The 8,190-nt window shown below is 36.7% G+C and overlaps 1 protein-coding gene across 1 annotated transcript in view; it reads right to left on the bottom strand.

The window, feature by feature from the left end:
- Nucleotides 1-8,128, bottom strand: part of LOC106521423 (protocadherin-15) — a gene marked incomplete in the record, with an annotated part of 194,164 nt that extends 186,036 nt beyond the window's left edge. Inside the window, 1 exon segment of the mRNA XM_014013980.1 lies at nt 7,800-8,128.
- Nucleotides 8,129-8,190: the final 62 nt, after the last annotated feature.

The following is an 8,190-nucleotide window of genomic DNA, read 5'->3' as shown; positions in this document are numbered from 1 at the left end:
GGACCCCACTGTGGGTCCCGACCCCAGCTTTGGGAACCACTGACTTAGAGGATATTGAGAGGATTGGTAAGACTTTTGATCAATGCTGGTGTTTTTAAACATTACCTGTTCAGTCACTGCTTCGCTTGATTCCTTGAAATAATTCAGGGTTTAAATCTGTTTAACACTATTATATTCTTAACTGAAAACTGATTATTATTTTATGACATGTGCTGTTGCCCTCTTGGCCAGGTCACCCTCAGAAAAGAGATCTTGATCTCAGTTGATCTCAGTGGGTTGTATCTGGTTAAATAAAGGTGATTGATTGATTCWTTGTGTGGATGACTATCAGCTGCACACACGTGAAATTTAGCTCTCAAAAATATAACTTTTCATGAGGAATTTGACAAAAAGAAACATATAAAGTACTTGAAAAAAATAACTAAGAAAAAGTAAAATATCTTAACAGAAAACCACTTTGGTAAAAATGAATTTCACTGATAAKAAAAGGACTTAAATGTCATAAAATTGCTCGCAGCAATCAGAAAAAGTAAAAATATGTTTACACACACACTCATACATGTCAAGTTGTATGGATTGTTCGTAATTTACATGCATTTCCCGAACTGGCAGGAATATGGATGTATAGAGCAATTTCACAGATTTTTTTTTAAAAGTTTTACAAATTGTTTTAGAAACTCAGTTTTAAATATATTTAACTTGTCAGAGCCTTTCAGACGTTAAAAAACAATAAGGTGGTTCCATTAAACCAAATTAAGTAATTTGCTTTATATTTACTTGGCTCAATTTAGTGGAACCAGTTGACATAACTTTAAGTAAATCTGACAGTTCATTTTTACAGTGCATAAACAACACTTCACGATAAGTTCAGGTCATATTGATCATTTGTAGTGTGTAACAAGGYGTTAATTCTTTAAGTAAAGAAGTATGATTTTTACGTAATGAAAAGTTATGATTAAAAGAATACTTAAAAATGTACTCAAGTACTGTGGCAAAGTAAAGGTTCCTACAGAGCTCTGCTAACAGTTCAGGCAAACAAACGCACACAGTAAAAGCATTATTGCTCAGAATTTATTTTCAAGTGATAAAAAACAGAAACAAAAGTCTATTTTAAAGCAGCAGCTGTTATTTCATGTGGTAAAAGGAAGGCCAGCACATGCTGAGCAAAGGTATTTGGCTTTCACCRCATGTTCTTTCGTCTGACAGCAACACTTAAAAGTTCATAAGTCCAAAGAATATGGCCTTAGTTAAGATGCAGCCGGTGTTGTTCACAGAGGCCTGACTAACTCAATAGGACATGTCTGTACAAGCTTGTTGTGAGCATTAGGACAAATATACGTCTCCCTGCAGAGGTGCAGCACAAATGTCTGAAATTACTTTTGGTTCCACCAAACCAATTAGAGCAAATGTAAAGCAGTTTACTCATATGGGTTTAGAGGAACCAGTTGACACTACTTGGTTATGTAAATTCATGCTTTATTTCTTTAGAGTGCAGAAACAACTCCTTTCTTGATGATTTCAAGTCATATTTAGACTGTAACTAGGTGTTAAATTTACAGTAAAAGTATAATTTTATGTTTTGAATGTAATGAAATAAAACTAAAAGTAGCAATCTAAAAAAATACTTGGTAAAATTATATATCCTCAAAAAATACTCAAGTACAGTTGAAAAGAAAAGTATGTTCAGTTAATCCAGTGCATGTCCCGATTCCAGGTAAAAAATCAAAAAGAAAAAAAATTGTATACGTCTTCTGGACGAGTTCTTCTCTAATGAAACCTTTCGTCTCTCCTCCAAGAGACTTCTTCAGTCTGAGAGTTTCAGGCAAAATTCAGGCTTTTAAGCACTGCCTCCATGTGACTGATACTCACATCACATGGCTGTCGTTGACACCTAATTGACACYTATTGTTAACAGGGGGTGGAGTGATACTGGCTATAGCAGCGCTGTAGCACTTTTTTAATCCAGTGCATGTTGAAAACAGGATATAAATACCAAATAGACTTGAATTTTATGTGTAAGAAGTTGTTCATAAAACACCTACTTGCTGGACCAAAAATACAGATGTTTATTCAGCTGTAGTTTTTGGCCAAGAAGCAGGAAATGTGATCACATTTAACACCAGTTTCCAGATCTCAAAACAGGACTGGGTCTCTGTAAACACTTGGCCAGATCCTCAAACAAACATCCTGAAGCCTGATGAGAAAATATCTCTGTGTGGTCAGTGTAATTAGGGTGTGTACACTGTAAAAAATGAAATGTTGGATTTACTTAACCATGTTATGTGACCTGGTTCCACTTAACTGAGTTGAGTAAATTCAAAGCAATATACCAGTTTTTTAACCAAAGAACATGAGCATGTTGCTTTGAATTTACTCAACTCAGTTAAGTGGAACCAGGTCACATAACATGGTTAAGTAAATCCAACATTTCATTTTTAGAGTGTATTAAGCAATGTATCAAAGAGAGCACATTCTGTTTGGGTTAACAGTGACACGTCACTCAAACCAGATTGTAGCTCCACTAAATGACAGTTTTATCATAAAAATGGATGTTTAGGCAAAATAAGTAGTAATCAAATATATCCTAGTTAACCAAGAAATAAAACAGTATGTGTGATGCATTACAATCAGTAGCAAACAGAATAAATTGTTCTTCAATGTAACAAAGTAAATGTACTTTGATACTATACAACTCTGTAATTATGTTAAAAATACTGAGGACATTGTTGATCAATATTATGAGTACAGTACTAAAAAAACAGATCAATGTTATTGATGAATGTAAAATAAAAAAAACACTGATACAAACCATTAATCTATTAATCTAAACTCCATCCGTCCATCCATTTATCTCAGTTCATTTCACAAAGAAAAGCAAGTCTAAGAAAATAGCCCACACACCCCCCAGAAGCACTCACCAGTTTCTTCTGGGAGCTGCCAAGCTGTTCACAGKCCAAAGGGCCTTTATAATCCCTCCAGTAGGTTTTAGGTGGCCTCCCAGTACGGAGTGCCCTTAAAACCTCCGGAGAGTGGCAGCCCATGAGGCACACTAAAGAGATGCCTGGACCCGTATCAGTTCATTCCTTTCAATCCAGGAGAGCAGCGGCTCTGTTCTGAGCTCCTCACCTTATCTCTAAGGCTGAGAACAGCCACCCTACAGAGGAAGCTTATTTCAGCTGCTTGTRTCTTGGATGTTGTTCATGTGGACATGAGCCATACTTCATGACCGTAGGTGAAGGTTAGAATGCAAATGGACTCGAGAGCTTCACCTTTCAGTTCAGCTCTCTTTCTTCACTGCGACAGACCGGGGCAACGTCCTGATCATTGTAAACAAAGCCTCGTTCTGAACGTCTAGACTGCAAAAGCTCAAAGAGTTCAATGTTAAAATGAGGAGCAGAGTCAAAATGTTTCCAAGACAAAGTTTTCATTATATTGTTGGGAACATAGAGTGTTGTTCAGAAACACAGAGCAGGTGTGAATTTCAGGTCACCCATATGGTGCAGTGTGTGTTTGTGTGTATCATTGGAGTTTCAGGTTGTCCCGCCTATCAGCGGGCCAGCTCCAGGTGATGAGACTGAAATCTGAGTCAGGCTTTTCACGTTAGCAGCTAGACGGCTGAATCATTAGGAACCAGAACTGATCAGAAACCCTGCCTGCTGCTCGGTTTGACCCACTTCAACAAGTTGGTTCAGTCCAACCATCTTTACAAAGTAAAGAATTGTGAGCACATACTGCTTTGCAGATGTGAGTTTTTCACAGTGAATGGGCCTATTTTACTGCTTGTTTTTTCCTGTCATTTTTGCACCACAGGGAACATCATTACTTCTACATAACCCTTCCCAGAAGAGAGTAACACGTGCTATCAGACTATGTCACTTCAACAATGAAGAAGTCTGTTGCAATGAATAATTTGTGCGCGCTTGTTACTGAACACTCAACAAGATGGGAGTAATTAGAAGGCTAAAACTAAATAAAATATTTTGAAACAGAGAACTGTTTGTTTCTCCTTTGTAGGCGTTGTTTCTGAGAYGGTTTGAACAGCTACAAAGTGAGAATAATGAATGTGGTTCTCAAATCTGGAGTCGTTATTTTATTTCTTTTATTCAGCAGAAAAGCCTCAATGCCCCYTTTATTTCTTCACATTTTTATTTTTAGGCTTATAAACACCCCAAAACAGTTTAGAGCCTAAACATGTTTTTTTTTCTTTTTTTAAGTGAAGACCCTTATTGCYTGAGGCCTTTTGCAATAGATAATACTCAGTCTACTCAGGCAATATGTTGAGAAATTGCAGAAGCTGATATGATTTGAAATGAAGCTGACTGTACTTTATGGTGTATATATGTATATAAATAAGCATATGTGTTTAAGTATATGTGTATATGTGCATTGGCAAATGTACATTACTATATACAGTATCACGTGTATATTATGGGGTTATTTTTGTTTTTGTTATATTTTATTTATCTTTCATTATTCTTCTCACCCTCTCCTGTATTGAGCTGCAGTAATGTGCAAATTTCCCCATTGTGGGATCAATAAAGTTTTATCTTATCTTATCTTGTCTTAACTTAACTTAACTTAACTTATTTTTTGGCACTTGAAGTATGAGTTGTGACCCTCACCACACCAAATTTAGCTCAGTATCTGTAAAATTGGCTTTGTTGTAGATATTTATGTGTTTTTTTTTAATTACAGCCACCTTGAATGATGTTTACAAAAGTGTATTAGTTGTATAAGTCCATCCAATGATTGCTTTGTGAGAGTTTTAAAAAAAGATGTCCAGTGGTTCAGGAGATGTTTTGCTAACAGACAGACATAAAAGGATTCCAATATTTATTGAAAAAATCCCAAACAGATCTGGTGAGATCATTAAATAATTGGGGATAAAGGGATTAAGAGATGCTTACATATTTCAAATATGAGTTCCTGARAAAACAAAGCTATTCTGACACCTAAAATATTTTATTACCATCAAGGGTTTTGAGCAAACTCATCTTTTAATGTCCACCACATTTAAGATCCATCTTTTTCGAATCTTAGCTCATAAAAATGTTGTCTGTTTGCTATAGTTTCTTGGTGCTGTAGCAGGGTTTAAAGTAGCGTGAGCTTGTTTGATATTTATTAATCTTTACATATTGATTTAAACATGAAACTGATGTATTTTTTGCTGAGTCACACTCGTTTTGCTTTATAGTTCATGTATTYATTTGTGGAAAAAGACGGGACAGAACTATGTTGGACTTAGTTGTATCAAGGGCACAGTAAAGAATACTATACTCACATGTCTCATATATTTTGTCACATTTGATATCATAAGCCTTCTTATTTTGTATTGTATCATATATCACATTTTAATGTATTGCACAGTAGGTTAATGTACCCTATTATATTGAATCATATTATTTTGTATCATACCATACTACACCACGTTGTATCATAATATATTTTACTGTACCATATTGTATTGTCATACCACATTGCCCATAATAAATTACATCATAATGTACTGAACTGCAATGCATATTATTGTGCAGTTTTATATCATTATATATCATATATTTTGTTTTGTTCTATTTTAGGATTATTTCTAAACAAAGATTGAAATAAAAATCACTTAACGAAGAGTTTGACATTGATGTTCTTACTATCAAAGGGATAAACAATAGAAGTTGAGTTTTAAAAATTCATGCACAGTATTAAACCTAATAAAACCTATTCTCTTTAACCTTCTACGAACAGCGTACAGCATAAGAAATATATTTAAAAAAGAAAAAAAGAAACAAGTTTTAAAGTGGTTACCTAATTCAGGTAAAGAGAGGGGCTTTGCGTAATGGAGGGAAGATAAAAGCAGATTTCTTCTGCACTAATAACTAAAAATTATTCAGCAAGTCTTTCCCTTCAAAGGTACTCAGAAAACCACAGATATTAAAATCCTGGTGCCTCTGTCATCCTGCATGACTAAAAGGATTTGACACAGTGAGAAGTGGATGGGTCCCAGGTTCACAAAGCACATTCTGTYTGCCTGACCCCTCTCTGTGCACGCACATACACACACACACACGAGCCCACACACAAGCCCCCTCTGCTGTCACGCTCCCACCCACATGTAGAAACCAGTGTCACACTTAAATGCACACACCAGGAAGCTGCAGCCATGATTTTGTCATGATAAACCTTACAGATCAAGTGATATCATTATTTTCCACCACAGAAGATGAGCATTTTTGCTTATGTGACTTTTGCAGGAGATTGTAGCAATAAGCAAAATAACTCATGAGCCACTGGACAGATTTTTAATGAAACTCTCAAGAAGTAATTATTGAGCGTACATCTACAWCTGATTAACTTTTAGAGTCAACCTGTTTAAATATGGCAGCTACAGCTAAGCAACCTTAGCAAACACTAAAAAATGGCTGCACTTCAGCACATTTTACAGCTAAAGTTTGGTGTGATAGTAGCAAACAATCATCTCCAACACAATCTCTGAGCACTAAGATCTGTTAACCATTACAGTAACATCTATTTGTTAGTTAAGTTTCACAAGACAACACAACTCAAGATGGCCAGCACAGCTAATCAACCGTGACCCAAACAAAAATAAAATGAGTCAAATTTGCAGATTTTAAGCTAAAACCTGATGTGGTAGTAGCTGAGGGTCATTCTCAACACATGCATTAGTCCATAACATAATGTTTAACTTTATTTTCAACATTTACCCACTATAACTCTGTCTGCTCTCTTTATAAGATTAGACATTTAACACTCTGGCGGAGGATAATATGCATTTTTTTCAGGGATTTCCAAGGCCCAATAAGTTTTTCAGCTATACTGCAAGTTCATACAAWCTAATAAATAAAAACAATAACAACAACAGTGTCCATTAAGCACAGCCTATAGTTGACATTACCTCTACCTGGCTTCACCTTTAACTTTCTCCCCTCTTTATCTGCGCTGCATTGAGGAGGCGACAGCTTGCCGTAATTTGAACTAATCGGATGATTCCCTTACTCTTCATAATCCGGGACACACAGGCTGCTGTGGGCTGCTTTGGGACGGGACCACACTGCGCAACCCAGATTACCCATGTAGCTTCTCACCATGAACAGTTGTTGAAAACAAACCAGTATGGTGACACTTTAGACAAGTAAGGGGAGGGAGATATTGAAGCAGAGCAGTCAAACAAAACTCACTTTATCCATATAAATTATGTTGAATTTGGTACACGTTGCATATAAAAGCAATAAAACAGACTTTTTTATTACAATGAGTGCAACAAGGTTAGCCTCAGACGCAAAGTTTGTTTTAGCAAATAATTCAGGTTAAAACATGAGCTGAGCAACTCCATGTGACACCTGAATGAATAAAATGTGCAGCACTGAAGCTTGGCAAATAGTGCGTCTGCTCCAATATGAACACATTGTTAACGTTTTATAAAGTGTTTACAAACTAAAAAATAACTTTTTATAGAGCATTAATAAATGTTTTATAAGGAGGCTATTAATGTGAAGTGGTGCCTTGAAAAGGAGAACAGCACCCGCCGGACGAATTCGAGACGTGGATGAAAGCGGCAGAATGTTTCAGCACCTCGGACAGCGACACGCGTGTTTATCAAGAGGACACTTTTCAAACGGGAGAAGCGGTATATGCACGTGCAGGCTGCTGCATTTTTACCAAACAGAACCAACAGAAGAAACAGGTTTTATAAGCAGAAAGAAAAATATATAAAATAAACAGCCCATAAGAAACAGATCTTTCATCATGAAACGCGGCTTCAGGAAGGCAAACATCGACAGACTCACCGGGTTATTCTCGTCGAAGCCATGTGTTTAACATTCAAAGCTACTTTTCCCGCACACTGTTGCGGTCTGCGGGCCGGCAGGGAGAGCAGGGAATCCAGGAAATAACATCCACACAACTCATCCACGCGACGAAGACTGATCCTACTTTTTTTTTTAAATCTATCTTCCCTTTTTTTTTACATTTATACTTTGGGAGGTGGGAGATATTCCGTTTTTTTTTTTAGTCACAGAGGAGATGGAAAGATGTCTTCTTGAGTTGAAGTCTCCGCTGTGGGACTTGAAGCTCTGTAGGAGGAAGACAGAGCAACAGTATATGTGCTCCGGCTACCCCCTCCCCCTCCCTTCCTTGCCCGGAGAGAGAGAGAGAGAGAGAGAGAGAGAGAGAGAGAGA

Source organism: Austrofundulus limnaeus, unplaced genomic scaffold (assembly GCF_001266775.1).
Source record: "Austrofundulus limnaeus strain Quisiro unplaced genomic scaffold, Austrofundulus_limnaeus-1.0 Scaffold108, whole genome shotgun sequence".
Classification (NCBI taxonomy): domain Eukaryota; kingdom Metazoa; phylum Chordata; class Actinopteri; order Cyprinodontiformes; family Rivulidae; genus Austrofundulus; species Austrofundulus limnaeus.
Note: the sequence above shows the minus strand (reverse complement) of the source record. Positions and strands in the feature narration are given on the sequence as shown.